This window comes from Gekko japonicus, unplaced genomic scaffold, assembly GCF_001447785.1.
Source record: "Gekko japonicus isolate JY-2015 unplaced genomic scaffold, Gekko_japonicus_V1.1 scaffold4, whole genome shotgun sequence".
In the NCBI taxonomy this organism is placed as follows: Eukaryota; Metazoa; Chordata; class Lepidosauria; order Squamata; family Gekkonidae; genus Gekko; species Gekko japonicus.
The window spans coordinates 870,855-891,002 of record NW_015165234.1 but is presented as its reverse complement, the minus strand read 5'-3'; the positions used below and the strand labels follow the sequence as shown (position 1 = coordinate 891,002).

Genomic DNA, 20,148 nt, shown 5'->3' with positions numbered 1-20,148 from the left:
CAGTCAATCCTAAAGGAAATCAACTCTAACTGTTCCCTGGAATACTGAAGCTGAAGCTCAAATACTTTGGCCACCAAATGAGAAGGGAGCACTCACTGGAGAAGACCCTGATGCTGGGAAAGATTGAAGGTCAAAGAAGACGGGGACGGCAAAGGATGAGATGGTAGACAGTGTCATAGATGCAACGAACATGAAATTGAGCAAACTCCTGAGCACGATGGAAGACAGGAGGGCCTGGCGTGATGTGGACCATGGGGTCGCAAAGGGTCAGACTTGACTGTGCGACTGAACAACATGAGAATGTACAAAATAGGATGCTTGAAAAAAATGTTCTTCTACTTGTAGAAGAGCAGTTTTACACCTTGTACTTCAACACTGCACAGGAAACATAAAATTAAACAGAAAGATTTTCCAAAAACTGTTTAGCAACCAGAAACATCAGACTTGCTAAAGAATCTACATAATATAGCGAGAATCTACATAATACAGCACAGTGTAACAGCACTAGCAGCTGTTTTCCTTCTTTTCATTTTTAGTTGGTCCAGTTTTTACTGACATAATGTTGGGTTGGATCCAAGAATCACATGCTTTGTGTTGCTAACCCAATTTAAACAAACTGCCCTGTGGCTCAATGGTAGAACATATGCTTTGCATACAGAAGCTCACAAGTTCAATCCTGGCATCTCCAGTTAAGGGATCTCATGTAACAAGTGTTGGGAAAGACTTTTCTCTTCCAAAGTGCTACTACCAGTCAGAAGACAACATTGAACTGACTTGTTATAAGGTAGCTCCATATGTTACAATGTCTCTGAAGTGTTTTGGCAAATGAATTAATCCCACAACAAATACTGGAAGAGAATCAGTGTCGAAAAAACAAAAGCATCTGCCCAGGATGCTGCTCCTGCAATAGCGTCCTGGCTCTTACTATTCTAGATGCCAGCATGAATGTCTCATTCGTGTTCTCTCGAGACACGTACTTTTCTGTGCTCTAATGAGGGACATGTTAGTAATTTGCTGGGTCTATTAATATTTTACCAGTCAGTCATTCAGCAGTCTCTTCACTAGCAAATCTGTGCAGAATCATCAGATAGTAGCTGGGCTTTAGCCAAAGTTGAGACGAGTTATCACAGATTATCACTATTTGCTTGAGAGGATGTAAGAAGAACCTGCTTCTCAACTAGACTATCATTATCAGAGGACAAACAACATTTCCCTTAAGAGGAGATCATTCATGAAGAAACATTCTGATTACCAAGCATTCTGTATGCTCCCTTGCCATGAAAGTCAAGGTGAATATTTAGGAGGGGAAGACATCAGCATTTCGACTCAAAACCAGATTAGGTGAGGCATTAATTATCTTGCTTTTAAAATCTCTACCAATGTAAGTAACTGAGACAGACACTCAAGTTTGTAGTTATCCTCTACCAATGTAAATAACTGAGACAGACACTCAAGTTTGTAGTAGCAATATTTAAAAGCAACTAAAATTTGCCTCATTCTTATGGATCTCCTACATTGTTTAGCAGAAGAACAACAGCTGTGACTGAAATGAGATTACAATATGTTGCTTGGTGTAAACCCCCCCCCCAGTGCAGCCCTGAGAACTGTTAATGACCATCTGAAAGATGGTCTACCCTCTGAGCCCCTATCATGCTTCATCTGTGCTGTTTACTCCCATGTGAAAATACATGTCACCATCATTAATGAAGACAATTCCCAGGTTATTCAGAAACCCTTTCAGTAGCATGCCAATTCAATTCAGTCCTTCTATTTATACAGCTGAGAGAATTTCAGAAAACTACTTTTAGTGGAACGACGTTGAGGTTTTCACTCTAGACCATGGGGCAGAAAGTAAGAGCTAGAGCTATAAGTTATCATTTACAGATGATCAAACATAATACCCCCCTCAGGTCAAAATTCAGATCCCGAAGATCATCCTCCATAACTGCCAGCCTGGAGATCAATGAAGAGAGTAGAAGAAGTGGCAACTGTAAATAATGGAACTTGTTTGAAGGCCTTTTGGGGAAGAGAGAGATTGGATTTTGGGTATCTTCCCCAATCCCTTCTTTTCTTTGCTTTCAGGAAACTACAACTGATCTGCGACTTTCTTTTTTAAAAACTGCCTCTGAAAATAACTTCAATGTCTGGAGGACAGAGAAATATTGAAAATTAGATTTATTATACTACATATAGATTTAAGTGACATCCTGGGCTCTGCGAATCATCTTCCACAGCATACTGATAAAAGCTGGCTACTCTTACTGTGAAACACTAGAGGAAAGAATGACGACCACTGCCACTAGGTAAACATGACAAAAGTATCCTTGTCAACAAGACATACATACAAGACAGTATCTCAAGTTAAGACTAAATCTTTGGACACCTTCCCTAGAGAAAAAACAGCTGCTGATGTTTATTTTTAAGGATCCACACTGCTGGCAATGTTCCCCTTCTCATTTAGGAAGCACAGAAATAGAGTATTTCCATGGGTTCCTCAGACTAATTAGTCTCCAAGGTCTGGTCCTTGTACTGAGAGCTACAATTCACCACCGTTACCCCTTCCCACTGTAATACCAATGTAGAAGATGAAGTATGGCGGTAAAGAGATTCTTGGCACTGTTAAAGAACCATAGAAAAATATGCTGAGATGAAAAAGTTTGGCTTCTTGGCAGGAATGTGTAGGTAAAGTGGCTTGGCCATCCAGGAACCATATAATCAACCTCTAGTACCAGATAAGTGCAAGAGAAAGGTGATGGACTGCATCACTCATCTAATATTTTTAGTGCTCCAATGTATTTAACATTTAATGAGACTCATCTATGGTTAGTAAATATAATATTCTGAAGCATCACTGAAAGTAGAAGGGGGTGCTAAAAATGTGAAATAACTTCAGCAAGGAATGGCAACATACACATGATTGAGTGGGCTTATGAAATGGGCAGGCTCATTTTCTTCCCCCTGTATCTTTTCCCTCAATTTCAAATCACACACCATAATCACCACCGCCCCTGTGCTGTTCATAGGGGACTGACGGCAAGAAACTGTATGTGGGAAAAGAGAGGATTACTCATCCACCTCAGCACCATGATATGTGACGGAAACCCTAAAACCTTACCAGGGCCCACCTACAGCATCTGGAATCTTAGACCCCCCAGGGTTTATGTAAGAATAACCCACTCATTTTCATTCCACATTGGACCATCCTGGCAGACAGACAAAGAACAAGATGGTTTGGACCAGACCACCTATTTGTCATGGAAGTCCAGGGCTATTACCGGATGCTTGAGGGGTTGCACTATTATTTTAGTATTTTCTGATTGGGAACAGCAGCCTTTGACATTAAAGATGGGGATTTGCATGGGATTGGCTAAATCAGTTCGTCATTCTTAGAGACTTATGTCCGATTATATTGACCAAACGTATCTGTACATGCTCTGAGGAACCCGCTACAGCCTAAGTAACATACTTAGTTGAGTTAGATCAACTATATTGCTTTTTATTTGAAAGTCTTTGTGCTGTGGGATTGCGTTCCTTTTCCTTATTTTTTTGTTTCACCTTTTTACCACTCCTTTTTTTTTAACCAATCACCTTTTTCAGGGGAACCTTTGGTTTAAGGGAGTTTCCCAACAAGGAAAGCCCCCTCTTCCATAACAATATCAATCCAAATGTGAATAAAGTTTGAGTCCAATGGCACCTTTAAACTCAACAGAGTTTAATTCAGGAAATAAGCTTTCATGTGCATGCATGTATCTCATGAAGTGTGCATGCACACAAAAACTTATACCCACAATTAAAGTTTGTTGCTCTTAAAGGTGCCACTGGACTCAAACTTTGTTCTGTTGCTTCAGACCAACACAACTACCCACCTGAATCTAAATGTGGGATAAGAAGGCCCATGACTGCTTCTTTAAAAATGCAGGAGATCCTAATCCCTTCCCAGTAACACTATGCTTGCCTTAAATACTGTTCATTTCATATGCTATAGTGTAAATTATGAGATACACAACCATTTCTACCTGAGTGAATAATCTATATCACATGAAGGTGGAGTTATAGCTATTAAATAAAGGATACAACAAAACCTCACGTTAGCACATCAAGCAATCATGACAAGCTGCCTGTATCAAGAATGACAAGGTTTAGGTGGCGTTACAAACGGACACGTATCGGGTCGCTCCCGAACCATCCATCTCCTCTTCGTTCTTTTGGGGGGAGCTGCTCTGCTTCCCGGAGGGAGGTAGAGTAGCAGGGGGCTTCTCCGGCCTCCCCTGCTGACAGCAATCGTGGGGGAGTGGTCGTTGCACCCCAAAACAGGAGCGAAGACACAGAGGAAACATGGCTGCCATGTTTTCACTGGCAGCAACCAGCCTTTTTTAATTATTTGGATTTTAAATACAGCATGCAGCAACACAATGAGGATACAGTGAGTACGAGTATTTACTATTACAAATAACGAAGATTTCTTCACCAATATTAACCCCTGTATAAGTGTCCAAAACATAGACAAAAGCAGCCAGGAAAAAGAATGGGACAACTATTTGGTGGAGTCTTTATCTTCGGAGGAAAAAACATTTAGTTGGTGAGGACTTATAATGGATTATTGTGATATGAATGACACTTTAATTTTCTACTTGAATTGAACAATTGAGTAAGAATAAAAGAGGTGGAAATAAAGCGTTTAGTTAAGTGAGAATATGGGGGCTACAGAGGGGAGGAGGTTAATGAGGACATAGAAGTTGGAACGCTGACTGTGGAGCAGTTTCGGGCAATATTGTTAGAAGGGATAAAGAAAGGGGTTGAGGAAGCCCTGAAAAATCTCCTTGGAAAAAAGCAGAGTCAACATTTGAATTCTGAAAGCAAGGATGAATTGGAGTTAATGGGACAGAGTTTTGAGGAAGATCAGCAGAAAGAGCAGAATTTCGAGGAAGACAGAGAAAAGGTGTTAGAGAAGATTCAAACTCTACCTATGACTAATGAGCAAAATAATACTAACCAAAGTACCAGCCAAAGAGACTCAACAATACTTTATTACTCGAAGATAGAGAAGATGAAAAGGGGATTGGAAAAAAAAGAGCAAATTGCCTAAAGAGAAGAAAAGATGTTCTGTGTGGAAAATTAGAAATGCTTACAAGCTTGTGAAAACATTTTGGAGGAAAACTAGAAGGGAATGTTTAGAAATCAAAGTCAGTACATTTAGAGAGTTTAAGCACATGGAAATGGTTGCCAAAAAGAGGAGGTTACAGATTTCTAGAAAAAAAATTAAGCTACATGATAGAGGTTGGAATGTTTTTGTTTTACTGTATGTTTAAGGGAAAACTTAGGTCATAACAATGTACCTGCTAGAACTGGATATTTTGAAAAATAGTGGGGAAAGCCTGGAAGCCTAGAAGTAGAATTCAAAGGATGGAATGCTTGTGTTTTCCTACTATATGCTTTACGGGAAAATGAGGATATAACAATGCATTGGTAAGAATAGGATGTTGTTGGAATAGTTAGCTGATAAATGAAATTTTGTTTTATTTTAATTTTTTATTGAATGCTAAATTTTGGTATCACAGTATATCTGGTAGATGTGGAAGCTGACAAAAGAAATATTTTCTTTTTGTGTAACATGGGAACTCCCATCTTCTTTCTGTTTGTTAAATATTGGTGTAGTGTATTTCTAGTTATTAACCTTATTTTAAAAGATGACTAAGCATGATTAAAATATTAAGTAGTTGGGAAATATAAATGGAACTTAAAATTGTTTAAACTAAGCGTTTATAAAAGGAAGGGGTTGCCACAGCAAATTGATACTGAGTGTCCAAAGCCAGGGCACCCGCCCGCCCAGAGCCTCTTTCTAGAGGCCGTTGTATTTATTTCCACAATGGGCCTTTTTCCTAGTAAGGTATACATTGTAAAACCTTACCTATTTAAAGAAAACAAAAATTAATTATGAATTATTATGTGTAATAAGTAAATGGATTAAAAATATATGCAAATGTTTGAAACTGATAATTTTACTAGTCCGATATAAGCAAAGACTTCTGAGTTACTCAAATTGTAGAACAAGTTTAATTTAGATGTGTTACTGTGTTGACTGTACCTTGGTGATTTATGATGAATTCTACTGTATGTTTGTTTGTCTGTTTGTATGTTTACTTGAAAATATATATATTTTAAAAAAAAGAATGACAAGGTTTAAACTGAAATGGGACTTTGCTCTGGCCAAACCTATAATAAAAAGTTGTCTTTCTGCATCACTCTTTTTCCATGCACTAGGTGATGAGATCTAAGTTGCTCCATTTGATTAATCAGTGGAAATTACTCGTGTTCTTTTCAAGCACAAATTTAAAGCCCACAAAAGTCAAAGATTATGTCTGCCTGATCCAGGACTGCCAGGTGGTCTCTCTAAATAAAGATTAACTCTTTTTGACTCTTCTAGTGTTGGAACAAAGCACAGCCTATCAACAGGCTCTAAACAATGATTCCTCAAAGTAATGTTAAAGAATAAACCCACCATGTACAATAGGATGCAAGAACACATTTTCAATCAAAGCTGTTGCATAATTTATCATCTGAGCAGTAGACTAAACTAATGACACCAACCTAAATAGTATTTTATTTATTTATTCAGATTTATATTCCTCCCTCCCCACTAACTGGCTCAGGGCAGATTACAGACAACAATTGAGGTCAGGGCAGAAAAGACATGATACATTCCACTGAACCCCGACAATAACTGTGCCGATAAAATGTTTCAGAATTTTATTTTTTCATTCTTTCATTTGGCTTATACTAAATACATATGGGCAAGGGTACCATGGGATGCAGGAGTTTACAGTTCTCTTTTAATAGTAGGTATATTCACATTTCCAAGTAGAAAACCAAGGCATTTATATTTTTATTTCCCCCCAAAAATATGCCATATAGTACAATTTTATGCCAAGCCATACGTCATGCTGTTCAATGTAATACATTTACATTTGGTAAAGTATTGCAAGTCTTAATTTTTTCAACAAGTTTTCCCATGGCTTCAGTATTTCCAGAACTTGTACATGTGATTGATTCAAAGAATCTCCCAAGCAAAAAGGGAAGCAGTCAATCCAAGAGACAGGATACTCTTGTATTTAAAGCACCTCCATGCCTGCATAGTTAAGAACACCACTCTTTTCTACAGTTAATTTAAGTTCTAGGTGGAAATCTACATGGTTCTTTGCTTTGGGGAAATGAAACTGAAATAGCCCACTGGCAAGTACCACACTGGCATCACTGGCACTGGACATTCCTCTGGGACTGAGTGGTACCTGCCATCATTCATTATCCTCCAGGGTCATCTCTAAAGCCGATACAGGACAAAAATCTAATTCAAGAATTACAAAACTTAGCCAACTTTCCTTCAAAAAGCAACTTCTTCCTATTTAGCACCTGACAAGGTCTCCCCAAAATTCAGAACAGCTTTAGAAGAATATACTCCAAAAGAGGAGCTTTTTGCTCTATAGTATTTAAAAAATCTGAAAAATCTGAAAAATTCACTATCTTTTATTATCAAGATAACATAACCATAAAACAGCCAACCACCACCAAGTAAGGGCACTGACAAAGAGTTCTAGCAGGCACTAGCTTATAGGCATTTCCTCTCACAGGATGGATACCTCTTAAAGTGGCTTTCAAGAGAACACTTGCCTTTAGATGGCTCCTGCCACCTGCTGGAATTGTATTATGACGAAGCAAACACCAGTGCTCTCCTCATTTGGCTGTTGTTGCAACGGCCGAATTCGAGGTTTTCCAATTACCTTAGAATCTTCTGCTCCAATTAATGGGGCATATTTTAAATCGAAATGCTAAGTTTATACGTATAAGCATTAGTGAAGTCCCAATGTATATGTGCAACTATATACGCTCATAGAGTAACAAATTTATTACTTGAATTCCAGTAGAAACCTAAAGGTAAAGGTAGAAGTTTCCCTTGTTCGAATGCTAGCTGAATCCGACTCTAGGGGGTGGTGCTCATCTCCGTTTCCAAGCCAAAGAGCCAACGCTGTCCGAAGACATTTCCATGGTCATGTGGCTGGCATGACTAAACGCCAAGGCGCACGGAATGCTGTTACCTTCCTACTGAATCGGTACCTATTTATCTACTTACAATTTCTTGCTTCCGAACTGCTAGGTTGGCAGGAGCTGGGGCCAGAGACGAGAGCTCACTCCATCATGCGGCACTCAGGTTTCGAACTGCTGACCTACAGACCTTCCAATCTGCAGCTCTGTGTCTTAACCTCTGAGCCACCACAGCCCCTCAGTAGAAAGCTAGAAGAGACTAAAAAGGCACTTATTCTAACCCAGGGGTTCTTTGGAATTCTGACTCAGGGTAGTGGGCACAACACACACCAAGGAAGTCTAAGTTTTAGGGGAGAAGAGTCATAATTAAAAAATACACTGGGAAAGAGAGGTAATAAAACCAACACTGTGGTGGTGGGCGGCTGCCACTGAAAGAGTGTTAATCTAATCTGCATAGACAATCAGCTCTCAGTAGCCAGTCAGAAATCCAGGCGGGCAAGAGCCCGACCTAGCCCCACCCACTTTCTAAAAAACACTTCATGGGTGCCAAGAAAGGTGTTGGCAGGTGCTATGGTGTCCACAGGCACCAACCACGCTACTGACCTCTGTTCTAACTCTTTTCTGTAAAACAAGACAAGCCCCTCCAGTCAACTTTCACTCACCCTTCGAGTCAGTAGTTCACACAAGCTTTCTATATAGATTTAACTGTCATGCAGCAAAACTGCATATTCCATAGTACACAAATGCATATATGCATATTTGGTGCAGCACTGAAAATGTTACAGGTGTACATCTTTGATCAAATGACATCCTGAAGACAATTTTATGCTGTACTGTGATGAAGTCAGCAACACCCTCACCTCCAAATTTCTCTGGCATCCTACTCTAATGTCTGCAAAACATTTGAAAATCACTATGCAACAGCATTCAGTCTTTCACCTTACCAAAGAAATTAGTTGGAAATCTTAATCTTCCATGGACCAAAGAAAATTAGTTGGAAATCTTAATCTTCCATGGTTTCAGAGATGTGAATGACCTAGCCAAAAGCTGCTTTTCAAAGAGGACAATCACAGATGTGGGAAAAGATCACTGTGTCAGCAACTGTTATTTTAAATCCAAAATATAGTGAACAAAGTCAGGTACCACCTCCAAAATACCTTTCTAGCTTCTGTTTTTCACTTTGATAGTCCACGATCTTAACCATTTGGCTTTTCAAGCGCATTACTCCAGAGATCTGCAGGCAATTTATGGACACACATGGGCACATGTACAATTTGCATTTTGCAAACACAGGTAACAGCCCATGAAATCCCTCTTTGTCTAATCACAGGACTGTCAAAGTATGAAGGGAAAATTCACAATCCTTTCATTCTGTCTTTTAGCACTTCCCCCCATTTTTAGACTTATGTTTCTAGGTACCAGTGTAAATATCAGAGTCCCATTCCAAGACTCTTGAAGTGTGTAAAAAGGAGGTTTTACAGTCCTGTAACGACGCAGGTCAACACTTGTTCAGGAAGAATAAAAGGCAAGTAACTTGGTGAAACCATAGCTCAAGCCATTTTGTGATACTTGCATGCAAGAGTGTAGGATGGTCAAGGTAAGGGGGCACATGTTTGTACTTGATTTTGCAGATCAGACAAAGTAAGATTTAATCTGAGGTTACTTCAATGACTACAAATACAGGAATTATTCTCGATCGCCAAAACTTCTACAAATTGCTAAAACTCTGGTTTGGCTCCAATAATCCTGCCAGATACGTACAAGGCACTTCTACTCAGACATATGCACTATTAATTTCAACACCTTTCTTACTGAAACTTCCCAAAAGCCTTGTGGGAGAGCCCCTCTTTCCTGAAGTGCGGCTTTGGAGTAAGATGCAAGAGGTTGGGTGAGACAGGAAAGATTTAGCAAAACCACTCTGTATGATCACACTCTGTATAAATGGAGATATTTTTTTTTCTTATGCAGCAGAACTGTTGGATCCGGGCTTAGATTTACACTTTATCCTAGGGAGCAAAAAGGAGAAATTCCAAGCAACTTTTAATAACTTAGAGGGGGGGAAATAACTACTTTTTATATGGATACAAAAGGGGCGCTGTGAAACCAAGAATCGCCAACATAACTAACATGGTTACAGAAATGTAAGGCAAAAGCTTCACACTGCTAAGAACAGAAAAGTGATGCCTTAGCTACAATTCTGAAAAACATTTTGTAATTTGTATTGTACTGCACTACAGTAGAGATGCTTCTGGACTGGCTAGCTTGCATGTTCATGAACATTCAACCTCTCAGAGAATAAAGCTGCCAGAAAGTTTACAGCCCAACTCCCATGACAGAAGTGGAAGCTGTCTGTTTGGATGGGTTTAAGACTTTAAGACCTGAAAGATCAGTTGCAATTCCTGGAGAAAACCTGAAAACCGGCATGCATATGTGGAGGATTAGGAAGCAGGCCCAAGAGGTAGGGAAGCAAAACCAGGATGAATAAAGGAAAGGTGCAAAACAAGCAGACCAAACTCTGGACAGGTAGGCAAATCTGTCTTGATGTCTTGCCTTGAAGAACAAGGCAAAATGAATTTCTAAAAGTAAGGCTATGCATCAAACCTTCCAGTCAGTTCTTTTGATGTAGGTTTCCAGTGTTTCTAAATTTTACAGAAGAACCATGCAGCGAAGTGCTTAGAAGGACTTCAGAGACTGTGGATTCTTAAATCCTTAAATAACTTTTGATAACTTTAACTACTTCATTTTTGCCACACTGTGGGTTTCCAGGCAGGTGCAAACCACTGGAGAGGTTCTGGTGCATAACCATGAAAATAACTCACCAGAGCCTATGTAGTGTTATGCCCTATAAAAAGGCATAAAAATAGATCTTGATCAACAAACCCATTTCCATACAAATACACACATCACAATTAAACCTTCAGTGAGTACAATCCTTGAAATCAAGTACATTCTAGGAAAACTGCAATATCTGGTTTCTGTGTAAAGTCTAGTAATACTACACCAGCCAAAAAGATAGCTCCAGTAATGGGTATAAATTAAATACTCAGTAGCTATTCACAGGCAGAGACAAAATAAGTGCTCAAACTATTCATAATTAATGATAACATTGGTGGTGTTAGTTAAAGTTAAAATTTAGATGATGATGATGATTAACAAAATCTGCCCAACAAGGGCCACCAAGGCAGCTAACAGTTAAAATAAAACATTAAAAACCTCATTAGAACAGTTCGCATGTGTTATGTACTATTTATTATTATTTATTATTTGATTTGTATACCACCCTCCCCCAGTTGGGGCTCAGGGCAGTTGACAAAAAGTTATACATTCTGCTAAATACTGTAATAATATATAATACATATATACATGAAATTTAAAACAATAAAACATTAATCAGATGGCATTTAATATTCCATATCCTACTCGGGGAGGGGGGGGCAAACTTGATGACAGACCATTCCTTGATGGTAAACCATTGCTGTTCTCAACCATAGGCCTGGGGAATTGCATTAAGTCCTGCAGGGCCCAGATGTTAATTAGGCAGAGAGTTCCACCAGGCCGGCACCAGGGCTGAAAAAGCCATGGCTCTGGTTGAGGACAGGTGGATATCTTTTGGGCCAGAGTTCTGGAGGAAGTTCTTGTCTCCAGAGCATAATGCCCTTCAGGGGGTATATAGGGAACAGCAATCCCAGAGATACGCTGGTCCCTAACCCTCTAAGCTGAGTTAGTGTGAGCTAGCTCACAGTATTTTAGCCTCCAGCTCACACATATTTGTCTTAGCTCAGGAAGGATGGATCCAGAGCAAACTGATTTATGCAGTAGCCAAATTGCTCACTCACAGCTTTAATGCCAGTAGCTCTCAAAGTAGAATTTTTGCTCACAAGACTCCACAGGTTAGAGGGAGCATGTCCCTGACCATTTAGGGCTTTGAACGTCAGCAGCAGAACCTTGAACCTGATCCAGTACTCAATTTGGAGCCAATGCAGCTGGCAAATCACTGGTTGGAAATGCACTGTCGATGGGGTCCTGGTAAGTAGAGTGCCTTACAGTAGTCTAGCCAGGAGGTGACCGTTGCATGGATCACTGTGGCCAGGTAAGAGCAGGACAGGTAGGAGGCCAGTTGCCTGATCTGGTGCAGTTGGAGAAATGCCTGTCTGGCAACATTTGTGACCTGGGCTGCCAGAGATGAGGCATCCAAGTACACACCCAGGCTCTTGGCAGTTGGCATCGGGTTTAGTGGTATACCGTCAAGAGCCAGAAGTTGGCACCCCAGTCCTGCACCCGCTCTGCCCAGCCACAAAACATCAGTCTTTGTTGTGAGCACCGATTTTAAATGTATAATGTAATCTGATTGGTTTATCTGATTTTAGTGTTATGTATGGCAATTGCCTCTTGTTAGCCGCCCTAAGCCCATGTGGAAGGGCGGGATATAAGCCTAATAAATAAATAAATAAATGTGTGGGATTCAGTTTCAGCCGGCTCTGCAGCAACCACCTCTGTAAACTGGAAAGTGCTCTACATGTACAAGAAAAGGCCATTTTATGATAATGTAAAGACTGTTCTACAAACTAGTTTCAATCCGGACTCTTCCTTCCTAAGGGATCAAGCAGTAAAATACATAATCACATGACGCTCAGTGGATTCAACTGTAAGGGGTGGGGGGAGAAGGTGAACACTTCATATAAGTTATGGACCCTGATCTCTGTGACCTGCTGAAGTGCCAGCAGTTACAGTATCTAACACTCTAACATGAACTACTCCACCATTGTAGGCATTCTTGCAACACCCAAAAATGTCCCAAGATGACTTAAGATTTAAACAAGAGTAGGCCTAGAAGATTTAACATAGACACCAAAAACAGGATACTTGCCAATACTTAATCAGAGCTAAGCTAGGTAGATCGTCCTTATTTAACTTTGGTGGCTTCCCAACCACAACTTCTCTCTGCCAGATTATAATGAAAACCGTTATCAAGCAATTAGGAAATTTCTGTGGGTGCTAAAGCTTCTGAATGTCTCAAGGTGGGGGGGGGGAGAAGAATGATGCTGTTAACAAGCAGAGCATGTTCAGACATAAGTCTGACATCGTCTGTCTGAAATTCCTCATGGACAATTACAACCTTGTTCAGTGGAACAAAATTTGAATCCAGTGGCACCAACAAAGTTTTATTTGAGGTATAAGCTTTCGTGTGCAAGCACGCTTCTTCAGATACAGATATGTAACTGAAGAAGTGTGCTTGTATAAGAAAGCTTGTACCTTGAAAAAAACTTTGTTGGTGCCACTGGACTCAAACTTTGTTCTGCTACTTCAGACCAACAGAGGCAAGATTTTCCCTCCAACCTGTTCAGTGTTCACAGACTCCTGCATTTTATGTTGGGAAAGTGAGAAGTAGCATGGAGCTGTTTTGTAAGCGGGTCCCAAGAAGTACAGTAAATGTATAAGTAAGTCCATTTCAAAAGGTCTGAGGACCACAGTCCTAGATGAAGCGACATTTATATGATCAAGGGTCTAGAATCTTCATATTGCCAGATTTCAGAAAAGCCAGGTATGACAGACCCATCCACTTCCCTCCCTCAGAGGCAAGATTTTCCCTCCATTTTTCTTTCCTTTTACTGACTGAGGCGCCCTAGCTATGTCTCTTTCTTTGCTGAAGAACTCTGGCTGTCCCACCCCATCACAGTACGGTATTTTGGCTGCTGGCTCAGCCCAGGAGCCTGAGGGAAGCATCAGGAGCCCAATTTAACTTAAACAAATGGCACTTGAGGAGTTTTGAAATTCAAAAACAACAAAATATTTGATTTAACATAGAGGGGAAAGGTCAGATGAAATTGGGGGTTGAAATTTCTGAGATAAAACAAGTACATACACAGACTTTAGTTCTTATGTTTCCGGCTAATGAGAGTTTCTTAAGCTTTTCACAGTGATTTCAATATTAATGTTGAGAGGTTTTTGTTCCAGTGTTTTCCAGACACTCCAGCACACTTTCTTTGAGTATTCTCTGACTCCTTTGGTTTCCAGAAGGCTGGTACACTCTTTAGTACCCAAAACCCTCTCAAAACACCAGTAGATATCTTGAGTTTTTAACTGACTTAAGGTCTCTAAAGGCAGTTTCGAACCACCCTGACCAGGAATCTCTGCACTCTTCAGAGCTAACTCCCTGTTTGACAGGGTAGGGAAATTCACCTCACATGAGAAGATCTATCCCCTTTCTTTGGCCCAAATGGGAGTCTCCATTTAACTACCCACTCATCCTTGCTAACTTTCCCCAATTCTCCTGTCTGTGTTAAAACTGCTCTCAGCTAAGGTTGAATTCCAAAACTGTCAGTACTTGACTCTTCTCAGCTAGGGCTGAAATCAGACTGCATCTCTCCTCAGCATGCAGTTCAGAAGTGTTTCTCTGCACAGCTGATGCTAACCAATCAGATCTCTTGGAACAGCTTGTGACTCAAGGTGGCTCTGTGAAGAATTAACCCTTCACAGTCCTTTATCTGTTTACACAACACTTCTAAGCTTTTAAAAGTGCAGTTCGTCACACCAGGTAACAGGTATCAAATTGTTCAATAGCTGGAATGGCAGAGAACCCTGCCCCTGGAGTCATCAGAACAGCCTGTGCCAAAAAGATTAGATCTATGGGCTGACGACTAGGTTAGATTACTGAAGGTTGGCCGCCACCATCTAATAATATTAATGTATTAGTACTATTTAATGTCTAGCACCTTTTAATGTTGGAGTGTTTTATATGGTTTTAGGTAAATTGCTTACTTGTGTGTTTTTATTCTTTTACATAAGCCGCCCTGAGCCGGCTCCAGCAGGGAGGGCGGGGTATAAACCAAATAAATAAATAAAAAGTAAAAAATAGATACCAAATTTCATAATAATTTGACCTAATACATGCTTGAAAGGCCAAGATAGATATCTTTAATTCCAAAATGGATATGCAGTACATGTATATCACCATCACAAACAAATATGAAAACAGAATATTTCACTTTATTCAACAGAAGTCACTTGAACATTAAGGTGTGCATGCTAAATATCTGGCAAAAGTAGGTCATATTGTTGTGTACACTCTCTTTAAATTCACCCACTGTGCAAGTTCATGGTGGTGGGGTAAAATGTAATTACTACATTTCCAGCTTTTAACGTGTCATGGTAAGACAAAAAAGCTACACTAAATAATAAATCAAACTGAGCATATGGATCTCGTTTCTATCCAGCTTCTACTGATAAAGGTGCATACAAAGAAAGTGAAATCCTGTGACTGATCACTGAGGACTATTTCTCATGAACTGTAGATGAAAGTCAAGAAAGACTTTATTTTATCAGAATATTTATATCCTACTTTTCCCACCAAACTGTGGCTCAAGGTGTCTTACAGATGCAAGCTATACTGTAAAAACATACTAAGACATTATAAATAAAAAACCAGAGACATAAGTAGCCCTAAATCCTTATCTGCGGCATGTACTCTACTACACAAACATTGATTCAGCTCAATTCAATGGTCCACAAATGCCTATTTGAACAAGGTGGCTTTACAATGCTTCTGGAATTCTGCCTCCTGACCTCCTCTGGGTTGCTGTTCCAGAACAGGTGCCACATCGAAGTAACAATAAGCTTGAGCCATGGCTCATTTAATGACCTTCAGGATGGGATACTCAAGAGTCACGGCAGGATCTAACTTGCTGCACAGAGTCCTATTGGGAGAGATAGTCATTCAAGTATGTGATTCCCAACCAGTGTAGTGGACCCTTATAGATAAGAACCAGCACCTTGAATCTGACCTGGAAGCAAGTAGTCACCCAACAAAGATCACTTAAAATTGGGACAATATGTTCATATATCCAAACTCTAGTTAGTAAAGTTAACTACATTTTGTAGCACATAAAGCTTCTGAATAGTATTCAAAGGCAGCCCCACGAAAAGCACATTGCAGTTATCCAGCCTCAAAGTTATGGAGGCATGGATTAATGTGGCCAGCTCAGCAGAGTCTAGATAGGGACTTCTGCTGTTTTAAAAAAACAACTTTTTGCAACTATATTAACCCACTCCTTCAACAGGAGAGCAGGATCTAATTAAATTCCTAAGGTTTTCAGCTTAAGCACTACGCCATCTAGAGTGGCAATGCAACTTCCTCCAAAACTCTGCCTTTTCTGGACTCAAAATTAACCTGTTATCCCAGAGCCGCCTGATAGTACGTAGGCACTGACCCAGAACATAAACTACGACTTTGGTGACTTATTCAAGGAAAAATAGAGCTGGGTTGGTGTCATCCACATACCAATGACACACTGATGACATGGACCCAGAAGCACTAAGCAACCTCCTTCAAAGTTCTAACATACAAATTAAACAGCCATGTACCACTGTGTAGCCCAACAAGATAGATCCCACATCACTGACTTAATCATCTGCAACTGTCTCCGTGTTCCCCTAATTAAAAAAAGGCACTGGAAGGAACAAACATATTTCCCTTATCACCCTTAAGCAGAGATTGTCCACAAGGCTACAAATGCAGTACAAAACTAGACTGAAACTAATCAAGGACAGATTTGTCAAACAAGAAAGAGCTGCAGTTATTCTACCATCACTCTTCCAGTCACTTTTCCTAAAAACAACAAATTTGACCTAGGCCTATTGTTGGTCATAATTTTCTATCAAGGGAGGGATTTTTCCAATAAAGGTCAAATAGAACCTTCTTCAGAGGCCTTAGGAAATTCCCCTCACTGTGAAGAGTTGATAATATTAGACAGAGGACTCATCCTCACAAGATTTAACTAACCAACTGGGACATCATAAAAGTTGTGAGAGATCCCAACTATGCCAAGTCTAATTTGACCTAGCACTGGTAAGCCTTTCTTGTCTGCAGCCCTTCCAACTGCTCTCCTGGTGGATATCTCCCCTACAGAGTCACACATGAGACTTGGTTAGAATCCAATGAACAAAGAAGTATTTTGTATTGGAGATTGCTTAATCATGAAAAGTCACCATCTAGCATTCTAAAATGATAATGTTGACAGGTTTACCACTTCATCAGCCATTTATGAGACCTTAAAACAACAAAAGAAGCAGCTTTGTCTGTGTCTCTTCTTGGACAGGATGAGAACATAATCTTGCAGCCAAGAATGGCACATTTCCCACAAAGTGGCTAATACCTGTAATATCCCAGGGCTGCTTTTACAGTGATTTGGGCAAGTTGCTCTCCTGGGAAACCACTGCACATCCCATCAATACAGCTGCCATAGTAAGATGAAATATGCCACAAGGCTGCCATGGCATAAATGACTGAGGCAAATGGAACATTCAGACAGACTGCACGCCTCCTGTAGTGGATATGTTAATAAAAAAATCATTTCAGCTGAAACACAGTAGATGTGGCATACATAAGCATATGCTGCTCATAGACAAGGTAAGTAACTATCTACATTTACTACAAGCCTCCTTGAAAATAATAATCAAAAGAGGAAAATGTGCTATACTTAAATGGACAGAGAGATGGACCTTAAAACAAAGATATATATACTTACTGGTCAAGTTGCTAGCTTGAGGACATGGCATTTAGGCCTACTGAATTAGCAACATTGTTCTGCATAAACATAATGGCTTGAGAATCCATTTCATTACACTTCAAAGTACAGGTGTTAGGTTAGGAACAATCATTTTATCATACATCTGTACTTGATGTATAGAATAAAAATTATCCTTATAACTTGGCAGAATAATACAGTGAATAAGCTAGGATAGACCAGTCAGGGAATCACAAACTGGGCAACTGCTACGTATCAGGTGTCTGAGAAAAACTCACACCACACTTTGTATGACAGGATTTTGGCCAAGAAGAGTTTTGTGTACTCAATAAGGAGAGAACAGTGCAGTCTTCCTAGCTTAGTAAATAAAACATCTTAGCCTTAAGATCCCACCCGCCCTGCCCTTCTGTGTTTACATACAAGTCACCCCAACAGGTTTATTCATTAAACCAAACCAAGCAAATCGCTCTCACGCTGCCATTCTCTGCATGCTTCCAGAGAAGGCAAAAGGTATGTTGAATTACTGGAGTGGGCCTTCACCTTCCTATAGAAGAAAAATGTCTGCGGACATTTTGTACACAGGGCAGATCCCTTCATACAAACTTAAAGGGAGGACTAAAAGCCATGGGTCGGAGCAAGGTCTAAAGGGAGCCCCGTCCACAGCCAGACAGCGCCTCCTTCCCTCCAACCCCCAGCAGAAACAGATACACTTAAAGCAGTAATGCTGCGGGAACAGAAAGCAAACCTAGAGCTTTGCAGCCTTCTTCAAGAGACGATGAATAACTGTAGGACAAGGGTGTAGGTGTGGAGACCAGAGCAGATTCACTCATGCAAGGCAAGCCCTCGACAGATGTCAAAATAAAGGGGACCCGAAGTACGTACACACACCACGACAAACGAAAAGGAAGATCTTTGGTCGCTTCCTCGGTACTGAAGCGTTAGGAGAATGGACTACACTGTGGGCGGGTGGGACGCTACTCGTGTGCACAGCAGTAGAGACAGTCGCTCTCACAATGCAGTGTAATGGGGGAGGGAAAAATTAGACTCATCCATTAAGGTTACACATGCAGAAGGGAAGGGGCGTGTGCAAAGAGAAGTTGGCAGCATGCGAAAGAGGGATGCAAAGGGGAGGGAGTGGAGACCATACGAAAGGGGCTGCAGCAGAGAGAAAGCGAGAGGGAATAAAGGAGAGGCTGAGCTCAGCACACGCCACCTGCAAAGGGGGCAAGCCAGGGCCGACGCTGTGCCAGGCGAGAGGGAACAATGAAAGGGCTCCTCAGGGGGGCGGCAGGAGAACCCGATCTGCCACCAGCTGCACGGCCCCTCCTGCATCAGCCCAGCCCAGCCCGAGCACCACAAACCTGCAGCCACCTCTTCCCCCGGTAGAGGTGGAACCTCTCGTAGCCGGCGGCTGTGCTCCAGCTCCAATCCTGTGGCCACGGCCACCCCCCTCTGCTTGGCTACCAGCTCGCGCAATTGGGGCGGCCGCTGCCTCGGTCACTGCGGCCGCCGCTGGTCCGGGAGGGGTTGCTATTGTAGCGGCGCCTGGCTCCGGCGCGGGCAGACTCTCGTATGGAGTGCGGCAGAGGCAGCTGCCTCCGTGTGTGTTGTATGTGTGCTCCCAAGCAGCCGCGACTTCCTGTGCAACTACAGTTCAGTTCCTCCCGGGCCACCGGGGGCTGGCGGCGAGAGGCGGCGGCGGCGGCAGAGGACGCCCTCGCAGCAGCGGCGGGAGTCGAGTCCAGCGGACCAAAGCCAGTCTGCAACCTTTCTTCCTCCTCCTCCGCCTCCTCCTCTTCGGGGCGGGCCCTCACAGTCGTCGCCTGGCGGCGAGGAATCAAGCTGAGCCCCCAGCGCACATTTTGTACCGGGGCCGCTTCTGCTTCCCTATCCGAAGGCCCACCAGCACGCGCGTATCCGGGCTTGTCTCCAGAAGTAGCGGGGACTGGAGGAAGCAGCAGCAGCAGCAGCCTCTGCCCTGCGGCGTCGCCCGCGCCCCGGGGGGGGGGGGGGGGGGGAGACAGAAGCAACGCCCTCGCTGCCGCCCAGCTACTCTCGCTCACCAAAACGCTCTTTCTCACACGCGCCTTCCCCCAGCCTCAGAAATAACGAAGAGAGTTACGTCACGTACGTAAGATTTCACCCTTGAACGTCGGTAATTAAGCCGGAGTGGCCGCCTAACGGAGCCTTCTCCGTTACTTTATGCGGATACTGAGCCTCCTCGCCCTACGTATAAGCGTGCCTGGGGGGGAAACAGGCAGTAACCACAGTTCTGCCACCTTGATTGGGAGCGAAGATTTAACGATCCTTTTAAAATTAGGGGAAGGGGGTTCCACCCTCATTTGTCGCTTAAAGCACAGTCTCCGCCTGCACCCGAATGTGTGTGTGGTTTTACCTACGTACGGATGTATGCATTTTCAGGTCTCGGTGCACAGACTGTGTAAACAGCTCGGTCTTAGTGGTAGGTGAGATATGCCTTTTTCCCACATGTTCGTTTTGTATGACTGGACAGGACTGAAAAACGTTTCCTGCAGGATGGACCTATAAACTTAGGCCCTGACTTCTTATGTAGATGGCAACCACATAG

The 20,148-nt window shown here is 41.8% G+C and overlaps 1 protein-coding gene across 1 annotated transcript in view; it reads right to left on the bottom strand.

The window, feature by feature from the left end:
• Nucleotides 1–19,452, bottom strand: part of AGPAT3 (1-acylglycerol-3-phosphate O-acyltransferase 3) — a 126,479-nt gene extending 107,027 nt beyond the window's left edge. Inside the window, exon 1 of the mRNA XM_015409815.1 lies at nucleotides 18,923–19,452. The gene's annotated coding sequence lies outside the window, so the exon portion shown is untranslated. The remainder of the gene's footprint in view (nucleotides 1–18,922) is intronic.
• Nucleotides 19,453–20,148: the final 696 nt, after the last annotated feature.